Here is a 24,784-nt window from a genome sequence, read left to right on the forward strand (position 1 = left end):
TAGAAGGAAGTAATTTTCTTTTGGCAAAGTTTCATGTTATTTTCAATATAAAGCTTTTCATTTATGTTCAATTAATCAAATACCAAAAAAACGCATGCTACATGTAATAAGAATTCCAATATTACAATGAAGTAAAAATATCCCTTGGGATATCCATACCCCTTGTCCTCCATCCCACCTGCCCTTGTCAGAGAGAATCATTAGTTTTCATTCAATGTGTATGCTCCAAAGTTTTTAATGCTTGTTCATGCATATAAATACTTATGTAAAGAAATATGTGTAGGTGGGTTGGTTCATTTTACATAAGAGGTTCATAGGAAGACTCTGGGGAACCAAAACTGTTCCACAATAGAAGCATTTAAAAGCACATAAAGGACTTTTGCCTTTTCCCTTTCCTATTCCTTCACCCCACATGAACCCTAGAGGAGCAAGGGGCAGCTAATGAATGGGAGAATGGAAGAAAGAAGAATGAAGAAATAACACCTACTTCCCTTCCTCGATAGAGGATCCAGAGTCAACTGCCACGTCTGAAACTAGGAGGGAGGGAGAGGCAGAAGAGTGATGAGTTAGCTTAAAATTGAACATCAAAATTTGAACAGGTCATTTTGATATCTGAAAAGTAATCCATTGAGAAAATAGAACTATTCTTATAAAGATACAGAACAAGAAATCAGTGAAAATGGACTAGGATATCATTCATGAGTCGGGAAGTGAAAATAATCAAAATATACAGATGACAATAGTGGTTAGGGAGAAACTAAGCCATTTCCTATTTTATTCCATCTAATTTAGTACATTCAGGTAAGTGTTCATAAACTTGTAATAATGTATTTTTTTACTTTTCAAATACACTTTTAACAAATTAGAATTTTAATTAAAATATTTTCTTAGTAAGAGTCTTAGTATGTTATAATATTTTCCCTATGATAGCATCTACCAAGCAGTATTAGAATTGCCTCCATATTTGTCTATACCAGGAGTCATGGAACTACAGCCTGCAAGCTATTTGCCTATTTTTATAGAACCTTGGACCTAAGAATAGTCTTTACATTTTTACATAGTTGTGGGGGGGATTATAAGAAGAATAATATTTTATAACATGCGATAATGATAAGAAATCCAAGTTTAGACTTCATAAATAAAATGGTATAGGAATCCATGCTAATTTGGTTACATGTTGTTATGGATGCTTTTGTGCTACAAGAGCAGAGTTGAATAGTTGTGACAGAGACCATATGTGGTGCTCTTATCACTTTACACTGCTGCTCAGAGAATGATAGCAGTGGCATAGTTATAACTTGACAGTAGTGCCACACACATAACCTACCACTACATCGTACTTATTTTTTTTATTACCAATGCATATAGATCATGTCAAAACCAATAGAGAAAGTGGACTTTCACGGTCGTGCTTTTAATGCACAATGGAGTGTTATTTGTTCTCAAATTAGATGAGAAAGCATTGTGTTTATTACACAATGGCACTATGCTGAACAACACAACACACGTGGACATGACCAAGTATATTAGTTTTCTATTACTGTGTTACAACTTATTAAAAACTTAGAGGTTTAAAACAACACAAACTTATTATCTTGCAGTCTCTGTGGATCAAAGCCTGGGCACAGCTTAGCTAAGTGATCTGCTCAGGCTGTATTCAAGGTATTGGTTAGGACACTTTCTCATCTGGAGGTTCAAGTGGGGAAAAAATCCTCTTCCAAGCTCCTTCAGACTGTGGGCAGAATTCATATGCTTGCAGTGTATAACTGAGAGCCCCCAGCTTTTTGCTGGCTGTCAGATGGAGGCCACCGTCAGTTTCTAGAGGTTGCCTACAGTTTCTAGAAGCTGCCTATAGTTTGCCTATAGTGGGCTTCTCCAAAATGGCTGCTTATTTCTTCAAGCCCTCAAGAAAAATCTCTAGCTCTGATTTTCTAAGATTGAGTATTATATAAGGTAGCATAACCTTCTCTTATACCTAAGTCCCAAGCTTTGTATCCTGCTGCAACACACCAATTCTCCCAAGTCTTGGGATCCTTGATAGCTGCTTCCAGACCTCTTTAATGCTGCTTGCTAGACTAAGTACTATTATAAAGAGCACAGAATTAAACAAAAGTAGTCCTGGAATCCCATTTAGCTCCTATTTAGTTGTATAGCATTGAGCAAGACACTTAAATCTGTCTAAGCTCATTTTAATAATTATAAAATAAAAGGATTAGAGTTGGAAATTTCTAAGGATATTCTTATATTATATGCAGTTTTATAATTGCCTGTTGTTATTTGATGACAAGGGCTCTAGTATGTGTAACTTCATGATCCCTGAACCTAGCACACTGCCTGGCACCTAGGACAGTTAATTCATACTGTAAATGAATAAATGAGTTCTTTCTATCTCTAAACATTTCTAGTCAATAAGCCCCATCCATGTACAGGATCCCAAGAAATTTATGAAGAAAAAAAACAGCACAGCAAACAGAACAGCAAAAGAAACCTAAACCATTTACCCAGAAATACTAGCCTAGTCCCTCAATCACCAATATAAACTGACAATCAAGTACCACTAGATACATCAGGAAAGCTAACAATACGAAAAACACTCTCTTTAAAAAAATAAATAAATAGTAAATAAAAAAAAAAAAATACCTCTTGGAGAAGCAGATCATTTGAAGAATAGAAGAGAACTTTAAAAACAGCAGCAAAAATTGAAACAATTAGCTCCTAAGGGCTTTTGAGAAGTACAATTAACTTACAAATATAATAACAAAATAATGCTGCATTAAATGGAATAAACAAGAACAAAGTGGGGGAATAATCCTAATATTTAAAACAAAAATATAAAGACATTAAAAAAAAAAAAAAAGATGGAAACAATCCAATATCTCTAACTTCCAATTTATAATAAAAATTAACAAGGAGAACAGAGAAAATTTAAAAAAAGAAATCATAAAAGAAAATTTTCCTGAGCTGGGGCCAAAAGCGGCTGCAGAATATTAAAAAGGAAAGCAAAGCAACTCTATCATACTACTTGATTCAAAAGCTTGCCATAATACTGTAACATAGATAACTGATTTTCAACTTTTACATTCAACCTTGGCAAAAAGAAAAAATGCAAGATAAAAGTCATGTAAAAATATAAATTTAACCAACCTTGACAGTGTTAAAATACTACTACAATTGAAACTGACAGAAGCTCAGCTGTTAATGGGGAATAGGTAAGGTAAAAGGAAGGATGGGGCAAGAATATCCGCATCCTGCAAAGTACAGAGTTAAGAGATAACCTAAAAATTTACTAGAACAAGAAATAGAGATGTAAGAACATTATTTCAAGTGTCAGCGGTAAGTAACAGATGAAGTAAACTTAATAACTACCCAAACATTTAAAGACACAAGAGAAAGTGGGAGTATGTGAGCTAAAATTTCATTCTTAGTGGAGAATTAAAATACAAAAATTTGTCATAGTATGAAAGAGAAAAGTGTATGCTTATTATTTAAAATTCATAAAAGTAACCACCTGAAGCATTTAAAACTGAAATAACTAAAAGTGGTTCTATCTACTGAAAAATTCAAAGACTAGAAATAAGAGGCAAGAGATTACTGCTTATATTTTCCATATACGGGCATTAATTTAATCTATTAATTCTACTATCAACAAATGAGTAACTTGCATCCTAAAGATAGCTAAAAAGCACTGTCAAATTTGAAAAGAATATTTCAAAAAAAGTAACAGTGCAAAGTATTAAGTGCCCTTACAAATCAGTTTTTGTTTTTGCTTGCTTACTTTTAATGAAAAGACTCCATCAATAATAGTGGAGACAGCTGTGGAGTTCTTAACCTGAAATCCATAGACTTCCTGAGAATTTTCTAAAGAGAAAATCCATAGTTTTCAACAGGTTTGATATCAAAAGATTATATGATCTTTAAAAAAATGTTAAGAACCACTGAAGAGAATACTGTTATTTTCCTACTGAATGGCTTTATAAATATATTCTTAGAAGCAATCTATCCTAAAAACTTAAGTAATATCGGCACTTTATTTAAAAGCCAACTTTGTTATAAAAATTTATTTAGGGCAGTTTGTAATACATGCACTACAAAAAGGATGAAGAAACGATTTACATAAAGAAATCAGCAGAGAAGTAAAATCTAAGAAATAAAACTACATAATACTAACAATATACCATGAGTTTCATTACCCATTCAAAGCAAATGTATTTTTTGCACTTTCTAGTAGTCGGGCAAAAACAAAAATATGATTAGAAATAGAATTAGCTACAAAATTCAGAGCGTACATTAAAATTATACCAGCTGCTAAAAAGATCTACGAATAATCTTAGTATTGTATTATACCTGCAGATGCAGTCAATGGCAAAAACTGAAAATTTCCCTCACAGAAGCTTTAGATTCAAAAATTACAAGGAAGAGAACGGAAAAATGCATCTTGAAAACTTAAAAATTAGGCACCCATTAAAATATAAACTACTGAGAGAAGAGTCACAGAAATATCCAACTAACAATTTTTTGTAACATAGTTACTTATACTGCTTTATATTTTAATTTTTACAAGAGATTTTGCCTCTAACTGAAACCTTAATCCATCTACTACTAAAAATAACAGACATAGATTTCATGTAGCATAAAGCCACCTGTGTGAATAAATGGTAATAAAATATTTGTGACTTCTATTCAAGTCTGTAATTATTCTCAGTTTACTAACTTATTTAAATATCTACATTAAAAAGACAGGAATTCTTCAAAATAATGCTTTTAAAAATTGTTTTTGAGCATAAATGAATATAAATAATTTATTTGCTTTCACAATTACAATTTTGATATAGTAATATCTACTAAGAAAGATAAAAATAAGCTGCTAAATACAGAAAACATTAGACATTATCTGATTATATGAATAGAAATATAGGTCACTGGAATACTTCTAATTTGATGACCACTGACGAATCTACAAAACATAGAACAGAAAATCAGATTCTCTTATCCGCATGGCCCAATAATTTAAGACTTGACAAAGCCAATGACCTCCTTAAGATTGCAAACTAGATAAAACAGAGAAAGTAGTCTGAGAACATATCGATATTAAGCACTGAAAGTTCCAGGTATCTTTTCATGTTTAGCATGTTATTCAATATTGTTTACAAGTATAAATTTACAACAAATGGAAATTTAAAAATCAAATTTTATAGTCAAATGTTACTTGTCATAGCATTGATTTCCCACTGCTTCGTTATCTCAAATGAAAAACTCCAAATTTAGCATATGAAATGACTCAGTGTTTCAAATGCTTTATTCAGTCTCTATAAAAATTGTATTACAATACATGTCTTCAGCCTTCTCCAAAATTTAAATCAGTAAAGATATTTGTGATGTGATGGCTAGCCGTTACATCACATGCTTCTATTAGCAGCAAGTGTCCCAGTTACTGGTTTCTGGCATTAGCTCAAGAGTGGTTGTCTAAGAAAAGAAAAAACACTTATTTTTGAAAACTAAATCATTAACTGTAATGTCAAAAATGGAGATCAATTTCTATAATTACATACTACAGAGACTTTTTTTATCCCAGAAAGATTTAGTAACTATCATCTACAACACTTTATATTTTTGAAACTTGATTTCAGTGATGTCTTTGTACATTCCTATTAAGACCCAGGAATTTCTAGCTTTCAAAAATTATCACCCAGTTTTGTTTGAACAATGTTCTCCAAACTGTGGATCAGGGCCCATTAGTGGGTCATTTAATCAATATAATGAGTCTCAGACAAAAGTGTTTTTAAATAAAATAGTACCAAAGAGGAAAGAAAATGGAGTGCACATATGTAATAAGGATAAGTCATGTTTAATAAGATTTGTAGGCTTTAAATGAATGTGCATGTATCATTGGGTCAGTAATCAAAAAGTATTTCTACAGTTTAAAAGCTACTGTATTGTGGCACAGGAGTATCATCAAAACATACTATACTATAATCAGTTACAATTAAGTCAATTATTAAATGAGAAACCTTATTAAAATTTAAATTTCCTAGGTATAAATATTACTGGAAGTCTAATTAATAGTCTAATTATTCAGATCTCACTGTTCTCCAGTAACTACAATATGACCATTTCATAGATCCTCAAAATGTCTTTTATGCCTTCTATTCTCAATTTCACAAGTGAATTTACACTCCCATTTGTAAAACCTTTTATCATAGTCCATATGTCTCAATAGTTGGAAGGGGAGGAAATATTTAATTTTTATTTATTTATAATTATTATTTATAATTATATTTATTCTTTTTTTGAGACAGGGTCTCACTTTGTCACCCAGGCTGGAGTGCAGTGGCTCGAACACATCTCAAAATAGCTGGGACTACAGGTGCATGCCACTACACCAGGATAATTTTTGTATTTTTTGTAGAGACAGAGTTTTGCCATGTTGCCCAGGCTGGTTTCAAACTTCTGAGCTCATGCAATCTGCCTGCCTTCGTCTCCCAATGTGCTCATATAAGTATGAGCTACCGCACCCAGCAGAAATATCTAATTTTTCTGTGAAAATACACAGTCTCCTAAGTATTTATTATACATAAGCCCAGAAAAGCAAAGAGCACCTTCATCTTTAAGAATGACACGAATCAAAAATCAAGCAAAGGTCATGCTAAATTTATATTACCGAAATATTCACCACACCAACCTCTGTGAGCAGGTCGTCTCACTATCTACAATCAGAAATTGCACTGCAAACCCTAATCCTAACAATGCTATAAAATTTAAACTGCAAGCCATCAAGGAAATTTTGGGATGCTTATTTTCATTCAACAAATATTTACTGAGTATTTACCATGTACTAGACATAGGTACAGGTCTAGGTGCTAGAAATACAGTGATGAACTTGCCCTCAAAAAGATCTCATCAGAACTCTTAATGATCTATCTAATTCCACTACCCACAACTTTCTATAGTACAGTTTTAATACTGATTTAAAAGAATTTTTTTTATCTCAGGAAAACCACAAAACAGCTGATTTATCAGCAGTTATGTTTTATAAAGTCACTTCAAATAGTGAACCACTGCTTCCAAGACAAATACAGTTATGGTCTGCCAGCCTCTGGTCACAAGACTTTCATCAACCAATTGATACATAGTTTAGTTTTTTGTATGTTCCTCTTTCAAGACACCTTATTTAATATACATCTCTGATTCATTAACATTGCACTAACAGCTAACAGCATTATACTCATGCCTGAACTCAGCTTATTTAACACATGAATTTTTTCCATAAGGCTTATCACACCTCTCTTGCACTTAGGACCACTAGGCAGCAGCACATCAGCCCTACGCTTGGGGGCCCTTTTAAATAGTGAAATCACCAGGAAAAAGGTAATAAATAACTTGCAAAAAGCAAGCTTTTCATCAGAAAGCGGAGAACCACCTTATTCAACCTCAACTGGGAACATGTACATTGGGTGACTTAAAATTTTTGCCACTCTGGGTATGCACATGTCTGTGAATGACTGGGACTACTGAGTTTAGGGTTAAAGCAAGTAAATTTACAAATATGGAATCTCTGAATAATGAGAACAAATTCTAATTGGTGAGGGGGATTTTCTCTTTAAAAGTACTCTAGCTAATAAATGATTAAGAAATGACAACTAAATTATAACCATTACACAACTCTTAGTAAATTAATGGACTAGGCAAGAATCATCAATGACTGCTAACACTCCAAAAAGAAAGACAACCTTTGATCTTCCCAATGGAAGAAAAAACAATTGAAACCGAATCTGATCAAACCTCTGCATCTCACTACCAATTTAGAGGAAAGAGATGGGACAATGTTTTCACTCTTTAACATTAAGATACTCCATTTGTTAATCTGATGTCCTTAAGGAAAAGAGTCATTTTATTCAATTCTGTCTCCCTAATATCTATTATAACACATACCAGTCAACACTGATTAAAAGTTTCTTAAATAAATAAGTGAATAAATGAATAAATGACTAAACAACCTCTTAGAAATTTAAGAATGTTAATTTATACGATCATCACTTTTTCAAATAAAGGAGGAAAGAGAAAGTCATGGGCAGACAGGCAATTTATAGCTCTAAGAGATATTACAGGTGGAATAACACTCCACAAATCAAAGGTCATTTACACGGGGATTTCAACTCTTCAAAACAAAGCTATGAGCCAGAAGAAAAAGAAATTCACTAAAGGAGGTCACAAATGTATATTATCTTCATTAAACAATAAGAGCCTCTAAATTCCACTTGAGTCAGATACTTTCATTTTCAAATAACTCTAATAAGTTTATAATAGAATACAAATTAAAACAGAAAACTGAAGTGACTAGTAAAATTATGACTGAGAACAAGGAAGACAAACAACTTCATCCTCATCAATAGGTTTATAGACATCTCTTCAAAACAGCACTTTATAGCTGAGGTTCAGAATGAGAGCCCTAAACTAACAAGATTTGAATATGTTCAGAAAACACAGGGAAAACAGTACTACTTTGTAAAGTCTGTCATTAAAAGAAAAAATAAAATAAAATAAAATAAAATGTATTTTGGTAAAAGGCTATGCTATTTATCTATCAGATCATTCCCTATAATGCTAACTAAATGAGAAAGTACATCCAGAAAAGTCAGTGGTTGCATCACACGTGGTTCTCATAACAAAGTTATATTCATTCTTCTCAACTACAGTGATAATTTTCTAAAGTATAAAAATATACAACTACTAATACACAGCCTAGTATATGCAAAGGCCACAAATTTAAAAGGCTCATTTAAGGGTAATGATGTTTGGGTAAGTATGTGTCAACTCTCCTCACAGAACAGATTTAGTATAACTGATTGTAAATTATAAATAAGTTAACAACTTCAAAATTCTAGAATGAAACGTGCAACAGATGATAGAAACAAGCTGAAAGTACTACTACTTCTCTGGAGATAGGATTTCCTTCTGCCCAGCTAAATCAAGAGACTTCTTCCCCCAAACTATGAAAGCCTTAAGACAGAGACAGAGAATTGACCCAAAGGTACCTTAAACCCCAATGTGAACACAAGGTTTTAAAAGCCTAGTTTTTCTTATAGAGATCAGGACTACATTACTTGAACAAGAAACAATAGTTCCAGAACACAATGAAGATTGCATTCATTCAAAAATGAGGCTCCCGTAAATCACTATTTATAAATGACAGATCTACAGCAATAAAAATATCACATTCAGGATATTACTATACCAGTATTGCTGGTGTGCAATCAAGCTAACAAACCAAAGTGATTCAATACAGGCAACTTAAATTTTAGAACTGCTTACTACTAGAACTCGTCTATATCGCCAGTGGGAATAAAAAGGGTACTGCCACTTTGAAAAATAGTTTGGCAGTTTCTTATAAAGTTAAACACACACTTGCCATATGACCCAACAATCCCAACTTTAGCATCTTACTCAAGGAAAAAAAAAATTATGCTCATAGACACACACACACACAAACCCTGTACATGAATGAAACATTTCTTAATGGGCAAATAGATAAACATGGTGAGGTACATCCATATAACAGAATATTGCTCAGCAGTAAAAAGAAACCACTGACACTCGCTACAATATAGATGATTCTCAAATGCATTCTGCAAAGTGAAAGAAGCCAGAATCAAAAGGTTATATAACACATGATTCAATTTATATGATATTCTAGAAAAAGCAAAATTATAGAAAGAGAAAACAAATCAGTGGCTGCTAGGAGTGGGAGAAGTTGACTGCAAGGGGAATTTTAAGGGGTGATAGAACTATTCTGTGTTTTGATTATTGGCAGAGTGAATTTGAGAGAGAAAAACTAATATAAAAATATCTTAAAATCGTAAGTAATTGAAATGCTAAAAAAAAAAAAAAAAAAAAAGAATATTTCCTCTAACCAAACGTTCTGGCCACCCAATAATACATTTAATTTTAACTTCTGCCATTTAAAAAAAAAAAAAATGTATTTCTAGGCTGGGTGGCTCATGCCTGTCATCCCAACACCTTGGGAGGCCATAGTGGGAGGATCACTTGAGGCCAGTTCAAGACCAGCCTGGGCAATATACCAAGACCCTGTGTCTACCAAAAAATAAATAAATAAAATATTGTCAGGCATGGTGGCATATGCTTGTAGTCCTGGCAACTTTGGGTGCTGAGGTGGGAGTATCACCTGAGCCCAGGAGTTTGAGGCTGCAGTCAGCCATGATTATCCCACTGCACTCCAGCCTTGGCAACAGAATGAGACCCTATCTCTAAAAATAAACTTAAAAATATTTCTGTAAAGTATTTCCACATTTTTTTTTTTTTTTTTTTTGAGACAGAGTCTTGCTCTGTTGCCCAGGCTGGAGTGCAGTGGCACGATCTTGGATCACTGCAAGCTCCGACTCCCGGGTTCACACCATTCTCCTGCCTCAGCCTCCCGAGTAGCTGGGACTACAGGTGCCCGCCACCACGCCCGGCTAATTTTTTTTTGTATTATTAGTAGAGACTGGGTTTCACCATGTTAGCCAGGAGGTCTCGATCTCCTGACCTCGTGATCCCAGCCTCCCAAAGTGCTGGGATTACAGGCGTGAGCCACCGCGCCCGGCCAGTATTTCTACTTTTAAGCCTGAGCAGCTAAGTCAGATGCTTGTGTTTATTACTTTATGTGTTTGAGATTGTCTCATACAACTGTAACAATGCAAACTGCCAGGCGTGGTGGCTCACGCCTGTAATCCCAACACTTTAGGAGGCTGAGGTGGGCAGATCACTTGAGGTCATGAGGTGGAGACCAAACCTGGTCAATATGCTGAAAATACAAAAACTAGCTGGGCATGGTGGAACACGCCTATAATCCCAGATACTTGGGAGGCTGAGGCAGGAGAAGTGCTTGAACCCAGAGACGAGGCCGTAGTGAGCCGAGATCGCACCATTGCACTCCAACCTGGATGACAGAGTGAGACTCTGTCTCAAAAAAAAAAAAAAAAAAAAAAAAAAATGCAAACAACTGGTGTAGGATAAGCTTGGTACCTTGCAAGGCGTTTAATCAAGGTTCTCCCATGTTAACATTCTCCCTGATTTAAAAAAAAAAAAAAAAAGAAACAATCTATTCAACAAATAAGTGACCTATTTTAAATTAAAGAATTAAATTAAATTAAATTAAAGACCTATTATGTGCTAAAGGTAGGAAATACAAATGGCAAACAAGACAACCTGCCTGACATCACATAGTTTAAGCAAGCAACAAAAGAAAATATGATACGAATGACAATAGAATTCGAGTGCTTTCCGAGCACAAAGCCAGTGCATATAACCTAACTGTGTAAATTTTAAACCTTATTCTTGAGGTGGAGAAGAATGGCTACCTGTAAGTTTCACATGCTCCTATTAGGATCTAGAGAGTGCCTGTTATCTTGTTGAACTTGAAAACATAGCTTAAAATGCATACAACACTAGTGCTCCCCCTCCCATTATCCTTCAGTGTTTAAGGACGGAAAGAAAGCAGAGACCACATACACAGAACGCTACCTCTGCATAAGAGGTACAATAACCATTCCCTTAAACCAAAAGTCCTCTTTAGGGAACTATAATACTAAAATATGTAGATTTATTTGCCACCTTTCTGGCAGGCAGAAAATTTTTCTGATACAGAATACCGTAACTACAAGTTTTTCTTCTTGAGGAATATTATCTTACAGTGGGGGAGGAAGAGGAAGAGGAAAAGAACCGAGAAGAACCAGAAAGTATGGGAATAGGAACTGGAGGCAAAAAATAAGAATAAGCCAAAGCAGATATAAATATATTTGAAATGAAGTCTTAAAAACAAATTAAGGAAGTTTAAGGAAACTAAAACAGAGGCATTGCAACCACACCCCTGCTTCTTTCTATTATTAAAAAAGGAAGCCAAGATATGTAAAAGAGAGGGCTGCCTGTAGGCGCTTTGGCATGAAGTTATCATGTGCAAAGGTAAAATTATGTAACCCCAAGGACGAAAAAGAGTGTTTGATGAATACTCAGTTATGCCAAAGTTACCCAAAACATTTTCCATCTCAAGCATCCTAATTACACAATGCTTCTGGGACTACAGTGACCAGAGTTAATAACTTAGCGTCAAAAACCCAGGAGAGCTTTCAACAACTGTTAAAGAAACTAACACAGATTCAAATAAAATGCCTTTTGCATTTATATATTTACAAGAAAAAAGGCAGAAGAAATTTACTAGCATCTTACTGAAACTCCACCTCAGAGAAGTAAGATATGGAGTAGTTTCTATTAAGGGGCTGATGCAGGTCCATAGCTCGTTTTCCAACATTCTGGCAGTCAAACATGTCTTAGAATTCAGAATGTCTGGAGATTTTTGACAGGTGATACAGTGGGTACACATCATATATTTAACAACACCTCTAGAGAAGGCTGGGATAGTACAGAAAAGCCTGGGACAGCACACTATAATCAAACATTTGCTATTTCCACAATGAAACCTTTAAATATATGAAATAAAGAGAACAGTCGGAACAGATTTTGTGAAAAAATCAATTTGTGCCAAACACACGGAAAAAGTTTTGGTTTTCAGAGTGCTATGGATGTTAGAACTGTTGAAAAGGAATTATGGTCCTATAGAACGATACTCATTACTCTTTATCATGTACCAATTTTATTGTGGTATTTTGGTGAATCCAGAATAATTCCAAAAGTCTCCTACTGGTTCACACAACATGTCCTCTAAACCCTACCCAGTGCTACATTTCTGTACCACATTCTCCTATCAGGGCAGTTTTTAGAAATCTAACCCTTGCAATTTATAGAACTGCCAAATCCAATTTTGCCACCACACAAAAAATGTTCATTGAATTGAATATATTGAACTCATCCTAAAATGGCTTGCTCTCATTTTGTCACAGAAAAAACACTGTAGCTGCTGAGGATGTTCCTGACCCAGGAAGCAACATCAAGTCAGTCACTAAAAGGACCCTAATTTTGTCCTAGACATCGAGATGCAATAACCCAATAAAACCCTATTATCATAGTGTATTTATGTGTATATATTTCCAAACTATATGCAATATAAACAATATAATCTATATGCAATAAAAACACAATATACTATAACTAAGGTAAAATATTTTCACTGAGCGGGAAAAAACAGAGACCGTTCCTCATCAACAGTGGTATAAAAAAGAATAAAGCAGTAGAAGTGCGGTTATACTAAATAATCTTTGAAGTCCCTTTTATCCTGATGTTCCATAAAAAATACAACTCAATGACATTGTAAATATGGTAAATATAACCTAAAATGAATAACTTTATTAGTAACACTTCTTGCCCTCTTATAATTTGTAATAACTTTAAAGATATCACTTAGGTCTCCTAAGATTTCCAGAAACAACTTAACTGATGCCTTAATTTATTTTTGATAAATTTCCCCGTAACAAACTTTCCAAGCTTTAGAAATTATTTAACTTTGGCATTATACTTATCAAAGACTGCTAATGAGCAATGAATATAGAGGCCTCACTAAGGATGCTAAGTACAATTGACCCTTGTAATCTATGCATCCTTGGATTCAACCAACCTCAGATTGAGATATTCAGGGAAAAAAAGCATCTGTACTAAACATGTACAGACTTTTTTTTTTAACCATTATTTCTAAACAATACTTCATAACAACTATTTACATAGCATTTACATTGTATTAGGTATTACAAGTAATCTAGGAATAACCTGAAGTATAAGGGAAGGTGTCAAAGGTTACAGGCAATTACTGTGCCATTTAATATAGGTACTTGACTACATCCTTGGAAATTTTTTGTTTTGTTTTGTTTTTGAGACAGAGTCTTGCTCTGTCACCTAGGCTAGAGTACAGTGGTGCGATCTCAGCTCACTGCAACCTCTACCTCCCAGGTTCAAGCGATTCTCCTGCCTCAGCCTCCCAAGTAGCTGGACTACAGGTGTGTGCCACCACCTCCGGCTAATTTTCTGTACTTTTAGTAGAGAAAGGGTTTCACCATGTTAGCCAGATGGTCTCAATATCCTGACCTCGTGATCCGCCTGCCTCTGCCTCCCGAAGTGCTGGGGTGAGCCACAGCGCCCAGCTCATCCTTGGATTTTGGTAGCCGTGAGGGGTCCTGGAACCAATTACTGAGGAACAACTAACTGTATGAAGCTATGAACAGAAACCACTACTTTAACTTGATTCTCTTGCTAATATTTTCTTTGCATTTTCTTCTGTGCCATCTTCATACCTCCACTCCAAATTTTAAAAAGACAGTTGGAAAATAAAAGGAAGTCATTTTTTTACAGGGCTAAGAGGAGAGTGTAAAACAAAGGAGAAATTAGTTATTTTCAACCCTGCAGCACGCTGGAATCGTCTGTAGAAATCCTAAAATATATCAATGCCCTAGCCCTTTCCGGGCCCTACTGATTATTTATGGAATATAAATTAGCATGGGTAGGATCCCAACATCTGTCTTTTTTTTTAAGCTGCCAAGAAAACTGTAATATGAAGTCGGGCCAAGAACCACTAGTAAAAACTTTCTCCACAAACCCTTCCCTCCTCTCATCTATTTAGTTAAATGTTAGCATTCCCAGCCCCATAGCAAGGACTGCAGGAACTCTCTTTAAAATTGTCCATTTTACTTCTTTCATTTACTCTGTCACAGAAGAAAAATTACTAATTTTCAAATGGAAATTTGTAAACAAATGTGTATAGTAAAATTAATTTTAGCTTATTGGATATTCTCATTCCCAAATGCTCAGGATTTCTTTTCAGTCTTCAAAAAACCACCTTCATTAGTAGGGTATTAAGGTAAACAGCAAAGCATACAATAATAAGCAAATACACAATATGCATTATTCTACTTATCAACTTTCAACAGATATCAGAAAATATGCAAAACAATTATCTTAAGGAGTTGATTATATTTCAATACTTTATTAACTACAAACATTTACAGAATCTCAATTATATAAAGACACATCAGCTACAACATATCCTGATACTCATATGACAGAAAAAGTACTCAGTAAAGATCCTTTTTTTAAATAAAAACTGGCATCACAAGATTTCACATCTTTAAGACTTAAAGATTTACATTTTTGAAGTAGGGAGAGTCGGACTGTTGTCAGATTCCCTAAAATAAATGTAGAAAAGAAAATAATGTTTTGTAAAAAATATGCATCTATAAACACTTTTTTTCAATGTCATCTACAACTGACACCTACTAGTTTCATCTCCAAAACAATACTAGACTATTGTTGTACTCCAAATTAGAATTTGTACTCCAAATTAGAATTTTATTAAAAGGTCCTACAGTCATAAATTTGCACACACTAAGACTTACAGAATACCAGAAATTTTCTCTCTTCTGTCCTGATTACCTAATATATTTGCCTGCCACTTGAAAGTATTCATTGCTAGAATATAAAATAAGTAGTTTACAGAAATAGAAAATAAACATGACACAGACAGGGTGTAAAGAAAAAAAAAATTTTTCACTTCCCTTTTTGCTAAAGGAAATTCTGAATATAATTTTAACTCTAATAAATCACAGTCTAATACACGCCCTAGTATACCACCTGAAGTCAAACCAAACAAATTAAAAAAACAGATAACACAATAATTTCAAAATATTCAAAAGTCCACTAATTTTATAACATATATTTGTACCAAAAGATATATGGCCAATTTCAACTTAAAACTTTAAGATAAGTAATTTTAATAAATCCAATTTTAAACATAAAGAAAACTGCAAAGTATCAATACACTTGAGGCACACTTTATTCATGGTAATATACAAGGAAAGCAAAGTTACATATTAAAATCTAAACTGGTAGTAAACACATCCCAACCCAAGATTCTACTCTCCTCAAAAAAAAAAAATTACTGTTTTTTCTGATGGTAGAAATAATGCACAGTGATAGCTGAAAACCCAAACAACATAGAGAAGTATAGGAAGTATAAAAATAAAAATCATCCTAAATCTCACCATTTTATAAGCAACTGTTATTAACATAAATATTCTTGCAGAAGATGGATGGGTTTACTCCCCATACTTACAACCCATACATATATGTACCTATGTATATATGTATAGCATATATGCACATATATATTCCTTTCATTTACATATATTGACAGTAAAGAAATGTTTAAGATCATTTTCTTGAAAATAAAATAATAAATTGTCTCAAACAGTCTGCTTTTGTATTTTCATTTAAGCAGGCTAGGTTTAAGATTATTGTGTGTGGGGGGTGTGTGTGTGTGTGTGTGTGTGTGTGTGTGTCTGTCTATCTTTCTGTGCGATGTTGTCGTTGTTGACTGCTTGAGGCAAGCTGAAAAATTTTGTCTGTTTACTTATCTTACTGGAAAAAAAGAAAGAAAACTTCTGGTTAAATTTTTCCAAAGCCTAAGAACACAGGTATCTGTATTAAGGTGATTAGCTGACTGATTTACAGTGGTAGCCCACAGTCCTGAGCAAAACTGCAAAGCAGGCAAGATTATTATGGCCTCCTAATTCTTACTTAGAAAAAGTATTACACTAGTAATTAGGATATAAGAGTTCTACTAATCAGGAGTGTGACTTGAGCATTTCAATCTTCCTATGATTCATTTTAATTCTAAAATTCTACGGTTCTTCCCTTTCTCCCCATTCCCTCACCAACTTTGCTGCTCTCAAAATATGTAAAAACCATCCTTTCCTCCAATCTCACTGGTATTCCAGGATTCAAAATAAATCCTTCTGACCAAGAAATTCCCATTTCCTCAATTCACTTATTCTCCCCAGACATGACAAGCAAAGTAATCAATGAAATCAAAGGTATGGGCAACTTTATGGTGAGGAAGGAAAGCAACAATGCAGAAGAAAATTTTAAATGAGTTTATAGGAACACATTATTAATTTAAAATTAAATAGCTTCATGAGTTTCATGGAAAAAAATTATAATCTTTCAACTTAACCACCTATTTTATTGACTCAAAGTTAGCCAATGAAAAAATAAAGCAGGGTTTTTAGCTCCTAAAATATTCAGACCCAGCCAGGCGCGGTGGCTCACGCCTGTAATCCAGCACTTTGGGAGACGGAAGCAGGAGGATCACCTGAGGTCAGGAGTTCAAGACCAGCCTGGCCAACATGGCAAAACCCCATCTCTACTAAAAATACAACAATTAACCAGGAAAGGTGGCGAGTGCCTGTAATCTCAGCTACTCAGGAGGCTAAGGCAGGAGAATCACTTGAATCCAAGAGGCAGAGGTTGCAATGAGCCGAGATCACACCATTGCATTCCAGCCTGGGACACAAGAGTAAAACTCCATCTCAACAACAACAAAAAAAAGTAACTGGCCAGCCACGGTGACTCACACCTATAATCCCAGCACATTGGGAGGCCAAGGCAGGCAGATCATTTGAGGCCAGGAGTTCAAGACCAGACTGGCCAGCATGGAGAAACCCCATCACCAGACTGGCCAGCATGGAGAAACCCCATCTATACTAAAAATACAAAAATTAGCTGGGTGCGGTGGCATGTGCCTGTAATCCCAGCTACTTGGGACACTGAAGCACGAGAATCGCTTCAAAACAGGTAGATACAGCGGTCACTATCGATCATCTCTCTAACATCCATATCCCCCAAATTCTTCCTTCCCACAATTTTTTAAAAATATCCTCCCTCTTCCATCTAACACAGAAAAATGTAATCCCAACACCAATTGCAGAAGGTATCTCCTGATTAGTAGAAACCAACCATGATAACCTTACTTTCCTTGAGATAACTAGTTAGGATGTACATGTGACCTAATTCTGGTCAATAAGGTATGAAGAGAAAAGTATGTTGGTAGGCTTATGCAAAAGATTTATTTGCTTTTCCAGAGACAGAGACAGAGAGAGAGAGAGATCCATTCCTTCCTCGGGCCAATGTATGTCTAGATGTGATCTTGCTGTTGGCCTTAGGATGACTCCAGTACACAGAAGACACAGAGCCAAGAAAATCACAGAGAGGCAGGCCAGAGCCCTCAAGTATTAGCTTGGAGCCACCCACCCTACCTTCATACTTCAGTGTGCCATTTCAGCATCTACTGTAATTCAGCAAGCAATGTGGTTACACCAAAATACATAGCATACCACATATATCACTCCTTCTCCAACCTGAACTTCCTGCTCCTTCAACTGAAAGTTCTCCTTTCCATTTGGACTGAGCTAGGCGAGATAGGAGGCTCAAGTGCTCCCGTATATATCAAGGGTGCCACATTTCCTCTTCCAAAGAACAATCTCCTCTACCTCAGCATTCCTACTTGGATGGAGGAGATGTTGGAACTATAAGAAGGCTTACCTCTCCAATCCTGACAGTACATAAAAGTTGAAAGGTAGCTTATGAAATCAGATTAGGGACCATATTGGGAAATATGTGAGAACCATAGATTGATCACCTGACTAGACAATTAAACAATTCACTCTAAGGAATGAACACCTCGGAATACCAGAATCTTCTTTTTTTTTTTCTTAAAGAAGATGCTATTAAATAAATCTCTAAGCAGTAGCGTAAACTAGGAAAGATGATGTTCTAGAAGCAGACAACTTCTTTAATATATTACAATTAATCAACGGTTCTGAAGTTTGCCTAAAAAGGAAACCATTTCTCAACATCTACAAACTCTATATATTTTTATTATAACTAAAACAAAAATGTCCATTCACAAGACAATCTTATAATACAGAGGTATGGCCTTTTCTTCAAGTGTGGGTCTATTGATGAAAGTTCTATTTCATTTTTCTTGCAAAAACCACTCCCCATAAAACAACACCTGTGATTTCCAGTTTCTGTTTCTTAAACACAGAAAGACATTTTACAAACATGTGAAAACTAATATTATTGCAGATTTTTTTAGATTCTTAGGTTTTTTTTTCCCTGATCATTTAAAATTATTTCACCCTCATCTATTTCAACCATAATTGATTTTGGCTACTCACTTGATTTCAAAGCAGCCAACTGGTTCTCATACAAACACCTTTTTATCTTCGGAGTTCATTAATAATAATTCATCAAACTATGTGATTACAACATCAAGTGCCATAACAGTGTGTTGGGTACAAACACACATATCTCTTGGTAAGTATACAGTAACTGGGGGAAATAAAAGTTCAAGATCAAACTAAAGAATAGGCTACTGTCACTCAACGTAGCATGAGCATCAGTCAGCAAATTCTACAGAGAGAACGAAGACTATCACTTAATCTCACGAGTGTGTTAAGCAGAGGTCAGGTAAGAGAGATTTTCCTGTAACAGGGTGTTCCCGAGAGTCTTTGCTTGTCTACCCACCAATCCACCCTCTAAAATTCTCATCAGCAACTTCTGAAATGAAGGACAGAAGATTTACACAGTGCCTACTATGTGGCAGGCATCACATAGTCCTTGGCACTTTATATGAATTTTCTTCATTTTGATGAAGAACACAATGGCGGAGTAACAGGGTAACTCTCTTCCCTTTTTTTCCAAATGTAGCTATTAGCTAAAGAAAGTATTTCCAGGTAACACAAAGTGATCTAAATAAATGTAATAAATTTGAATACAACTTCAACCTCACATTACTACCCTAGAGAAAAAAACATTAAACTTTGCATTTAAGAAAAAGAGTATCATCAGATCTTATCTCATTCCATTGAAAAGTTATGAAAAATGTGGACATGATTTAGCCATGTGGACATAACTTACTCATACATTTTCAATAAATTATAACTATGTAACATATTATTACTAAACAAAGCAACCAAAAAAGTATGTCTTATCTCCCCAATACTTCAATTCATTGTTAAGAATGATTTCTTATAACTAAGATGATAAGCACCAAGTGGCAGGAGAGAGTATAACCAATCACTATGGTCTAAGAACAAATCAATACATATTTTCCTCAGGTTTCATAATAGAAGGGAAGCCCAAACATTTATAGTTGCTAAATCTCAGCTTTCAGAGAGAGCTTAAAAAAAAGAAAGAAAAAATGTCTAACAGCAGCCTCCACTATGTCGCTAAAAGTTATACATTTCTACATTTATCTCTCCTTCCGTATTTCCTGAGCAGCTCAGATGCTCCTGAAAATCATTTCACATTAATAAAGCACACTTGATTTCTATACATTAAGAATCCAAGCATAGTTCTGTCCTGCAGATCAGCAAAAGGTGATGCTCTGAGGTACCTTAAATTACCAGAACCATACTGTCTGCACCTACAGAATCCCACAATTAAAGACAGATACCTCAAAACTGCCACTTCTGAAGAAATTACATCATAAAGAATCAACACTCAGACACATACTATCAATTAATACCACTAATTGCCAACTGCTTGAGAAAAGATCAGAAAAAGGATGAAGACGGAAAATAAGAAAAAATAGATCATTGATGGATTAAGACTTTGAAGTCAGAAAAAAAAAAAAACTGATTCAAATATTCACTCTGCTACTTCCAAGATATATCTTCCACACATTATTTAAACTCCAGAAGACTGTTTCCTGCTCTCAAAAATGAGGTTACACCACCTAACTCATAGAGTTGTCTTAATAGTATCATTTATGGCCTCTATCAAAGTATGCACTTAATAAATTATAGGAGGTATTGTTGTTGTTACTGGGAGGTTGAAGGGAACACAAATTCAGTTATAAGTCCTTTTTGAATACTACGAAGGGAATAATTAAGGAAGCTAAAAGGGAAATAATTAGGAGGAAAAAAACTTTCAATTTTCCCTCTAACATGATTTTACACGCACTTATAAACTGATTTTTTTTTTCTAAGCACTCCATTGATAATGATTAAGTGTGGGGTTACATTATTTTAGGGTCATCTAATATTTAAGATGACTTAAAAACTTCACACACATTTATCCGGAACTGTGAAAGTGTCTCATATTATCATCCCTCTGTTACTGTCAATTTTCTTCACGTACAGATTCCTTTATTATTATTTCATTAAAACCACTTTCTGTGAAAACATACACTCTTTACATTTCACTTCATCCACAGTAAATCTCACCATTGACAATAATGTAACGATTCGATGACCTATATTTTGTTATTTAATACTTCAGCATTCCTTCTATTTAGTTTGATACATCCTTTTGGGAAGCCCTTTGGAACAAAACAACCACTTGTTCCACTCTGAAAAACATCTGAACCAATAAACTATACCAGAATAAGTCTACTCCCAGCATGGAGTGGATTACAGGATGGATCAGAGGAGACACAGAGAAGTAACTGGAGAGCTTCTCTTCCTGAGTCACATTTTTACAGTCTGGATTGATTTCATGTATAACCAATTACTAGATTACCAGACACACTCATATTAAAATGCAAATAAATAAATATAACGAAACTATGTATGGATTGTTTTGGATTATATACTTTTCTGCTTTCCTTCAGTAGTGCCAATGATAGACAATTGACTATTTCATTATAACTTGTTTCCTTAAACTTACTATCCTTATTTGCCTACCTACTGTAGCATAGGTTCCGTACATTTGGACCTTCATGCCTCCAACTGACTCATCTTCAAATACAAGTTGGACTTCCATGGCCTGATCTCCAGCTACTTTCATAGCTTCTCCCACAAAGACCTCCTGGCAAAACAGCCTTATGTCCAGTTCAACAAGCCCGATAACACAATCACATGCCTTTGCTCAGGCTGTTCCCTTCACCAAGGAAACTACCCCCACCATCACTCCCTCCGCCCCCATTTTGCCTATTAAACTCTGTTAAGGCCCAGATGGAGTGTGACCAGCTCTACATTCATTCACAATTTCCCAGTCAAAAATTAGTGTCTCACACACACCCCATGCGTCCAATACACCTCCAACAAAACCCACAGGAATCTGTGAATTACCTCTGTGTATGTCTGCTTCTCCCTTGAAGGCAGTACTGAGTCTCATTCATCTTCATATTCTACCCACTGTTCCATCCTTGCCACACAGTAAAGGTGGTCCTGGTTGAATTAATTCCTTGATTCCACTAATCCCAGTTCTTTATTTTCAAGGAAGTAATAAATGCTTTTCACGTACAGAAGATTTTGTTAATATACTGTAAATGCTTGCAAAATCTAATGATGAAAATGTCAATAATTACGTAATGCACTAATGTTTAAGCTGATGAATGGCAGAAGGAGTGGATGACTACAATAAATCATCAGTAAAGATAATCGTTTCTCAAGATTCCCCAAAAAATGTCATTCATAACATTAAAATTAACCTTTCTGTCCCCCATTCTAATAATTACTTCTACTTAATACATATTCAGAAATGAAAGTTCACATAAAGCAGAAGTGTCTGTACATTCTGCTAAGAATATATCTCAAAGCCATACAATGTATTTGATAACATCTTTCTTCCAATGTCCATAAATGTAATTTTCATCTTTTATCTTCTGTGCAACTATAAAGGTTAACTATACAAAATAAGATAATTTTATCTTAAGATACAACTGGAGCAAAGTTTGTAAATAATTACAAAATACACTAAGTACATCTCCAAAAAAAAAAAGAAAGAAAGCTATTAAGAATGTCACACACCAGATCCGATTTTTTTGACGAAAAATGATTTCTAATTTCACATCTTTCTAATTCCACATTATTCTCACAATTCCTGTAATGTTTTTCTTCTACATGTATGGGGAAAGCCAATATTCCTCGAAGAAACATCTTTAAAAAGCATATAGTTTTAATTTTATATCCCATCTTAGATATAGTTTGCTATCTCTTATATCTGTGCGCAAATGTCATTTGAATCGGAAGAATTACAAAAGTTAAAATAATGACTTACTTTCTTAATTCATTAAAAATAAGTACGTTTATAATTCTCTAATTTAAAGTAGATATTTTAGCAGAAGATTTAAAAGAGGCCACTGAACAGCCTGGGTGATTACCACAGAAGAGTTAAAAGTAATTCACACAGTGTATCAACAGTAGCTGTCTCCCACACACACAGGCACGTTCTCTCTGTCCCCCATCTGAACTTTTCCTCCCTAAAACATGAGGTGGGAGAAGGGGAATGACCATGACACAGGCCTAACTACCCCCACCCCACGAATAGACACACATCTCCCTCCTCATCCTGCTGAAAAGAAATGTGGAGGCGATGGACCAAGAGATCCGACGCCTCTCAGTGTCACTTCCCCTGCATGTGGGATAAACAAACAAACCGGCACCATAAGAGTAACCATCAGAGTAATTATGTTAACCTTTGACTAATGTCTTAGTTAAGTTTTGAGTTGAGTCAAAGCTCTAACAAACAGGTAAATCCCTGTGTCCCCCCACCCAACCCCTTAAACACTCCAACGGGAAGTTTATCCCTGAACTGAACGCTGGCCCCCGTCGCCTCCTCCCAGCCCATGCATGCCTCCTTCCTGCCCAAAGCCCCTACTCCAAAGGTAATTGTCGGGACATAGTCAAGGAGCACCGTGGGCGACACTCCCCACCTCCCAATCTCTTCTAAGGAAGCCCCCGCCGGGCCAGCTGGCCCACCTCCCTCGCCGCCCCAGTCGCGCCGCACCACTCCGGCAACTTTTGCACCCAGCCCGGCCCGCCACCCGCGGCCCCCGCTGCCCCCTAGCCCTCCGCGCCCTCAGCCTCCGACTGCGGCCCCCTCCGGCCCACGCCTCCTGGCCGCCCGCCCCGGTCTTCGCCCACCCCTCAACGGACACCCGCGCCGGCGGCGCCGCCCCCGCCGCACCCCACCCCACCCCGCCAGAGACCCCAGCCCCATCCGGGAGGGAGGGAGCCACGGCCGCGCCGAGGCAGCCACCGGGCCGGGGCTGGCGGCCGAGCACCAACGCGCAGGGGGCTTTACCTCAGAGGCGCGGCCGCGAGCAGCGGGGTCGGTCCCGGGCGCGGGCGGCGCCCCCAGTCAGTCAGCGCCGGCGGGGGTAGCGACGGCGGCACATCACACCCGCCGGCGGCCGGAGGAGGAAAGCGAGCCACGCAGGGGGCGAGCGAGCGAGGTAGGGGGGAAGGAGCGAGAGAGGTAACGCAGCGCTGCCCGGATTCGGTCCTTGCACTGCTGCTGGTGCCTCCTACCGCCGCCGCTGGCCAGAGAGTCGCCGCCCGAGCCTCTGCTGTCGCCACCGATGCAGCTGGGAATGAATGCACAGCGGCGCCTCGCTTATCCGGAGGTCAAACATCCTTCTGCCTCGGGCATCCGGATCGACGCCGGACCCGGAAGTGAACACATGGAAAAAAAATTAAAAAGGAAAGCGTCTCTCTAGCTGCGGCGGCCCCCAAGCCGCCCGCATCAGCGAAAAGAGCCGAGTAGAGCCGAAGATTGCACCAGCCTTCTTGGATTGGTCGGATCACCGACCGGAAAGGAGACGGCGCGGTCATTGGCTGGCAAGGTACATAAAACGTAAGCCGCGCCCTCTTCTCGTCTTCCTAGAGCCATGCGTGAGGGGAAGTGAGGAGCAGTTGTGGATCCGAGTGTTTCTCTAGATGAGGCAGTGGGCGGAGAGGCATAGCAAAGTCTACGCAGAGAACTGGAAGAAAACACCCCCGTGCTTTAGGAGAGCTACTAAGAATTGAGTGAGAAAAGAGCCTTAAGGGTGCAATTGTGCCAAGTCAGGGTGCTGAGGCTTTCCCTATTGTGCTCAGCCCGCCAGGTTCCAAAAAATCTTAGGGCCCCGGCCTAGGAGTATGACATCACCGGGTTGACATTTTGCCCAACTTCTCTATAACCCCAGTGCTATATCAGGGCTCCAACTGCTTAGAATTCTTTCTACGAATTATGTCTCACATTTGCATCTCATTTGCTCTTTGTAAGCTGAGGTAATCCTCTG

The 24,784-nt window shown here is 36.6% G+C and overlaps 1 protein-coding gene across 11 annotated transcripts in view; it reads right to left on the reverse strand.

Moving 5' to 3' along the window:
- CSNK1G3 (casein kinase 1 gamma 3) overlaps nt 1–24,265 on the reverse strand; it is a 106,702-nt gene extending 82,437 nt beyond the window's left edge. For 6 of the 11 annotated variants that reach the window (XM_023197132.2, XM_026454523.1, XM_026454521.1 and 3 more), the window contains exon 1: nt 23,806–24,265. The gene's annotated coding sequence lies outside the window, so the exon portion shown is untranslated. Of the gene's footprint in view, nt 1–21,848; nt 22,012–23,805 lie in introns of those variants that run through there. The other 5 variants (XM_023197125.2, XM_026454524.2, XM_026454525.1 and 2 more) reach the window with 5 other exon arrangements.
- Nucleotides 24,266–24,784: the final 519 nt, after the last annotated feature.

This window comes from Piliocolobus tephrosceles, chromosome 4, assembly GCF_002776525.5.
Source record: "Piliocolobus tephrosceles isolate RC106 chromosome 4, ASM277652v3, whole genome shotgun sequence".
NCBI classification, from domain to species: Eukaryota; Metazoa; Chordata; class Mammalia; order Primates; family Cercopithecidae; genus Piliocolobus; species Piliocolobus tephrosceles.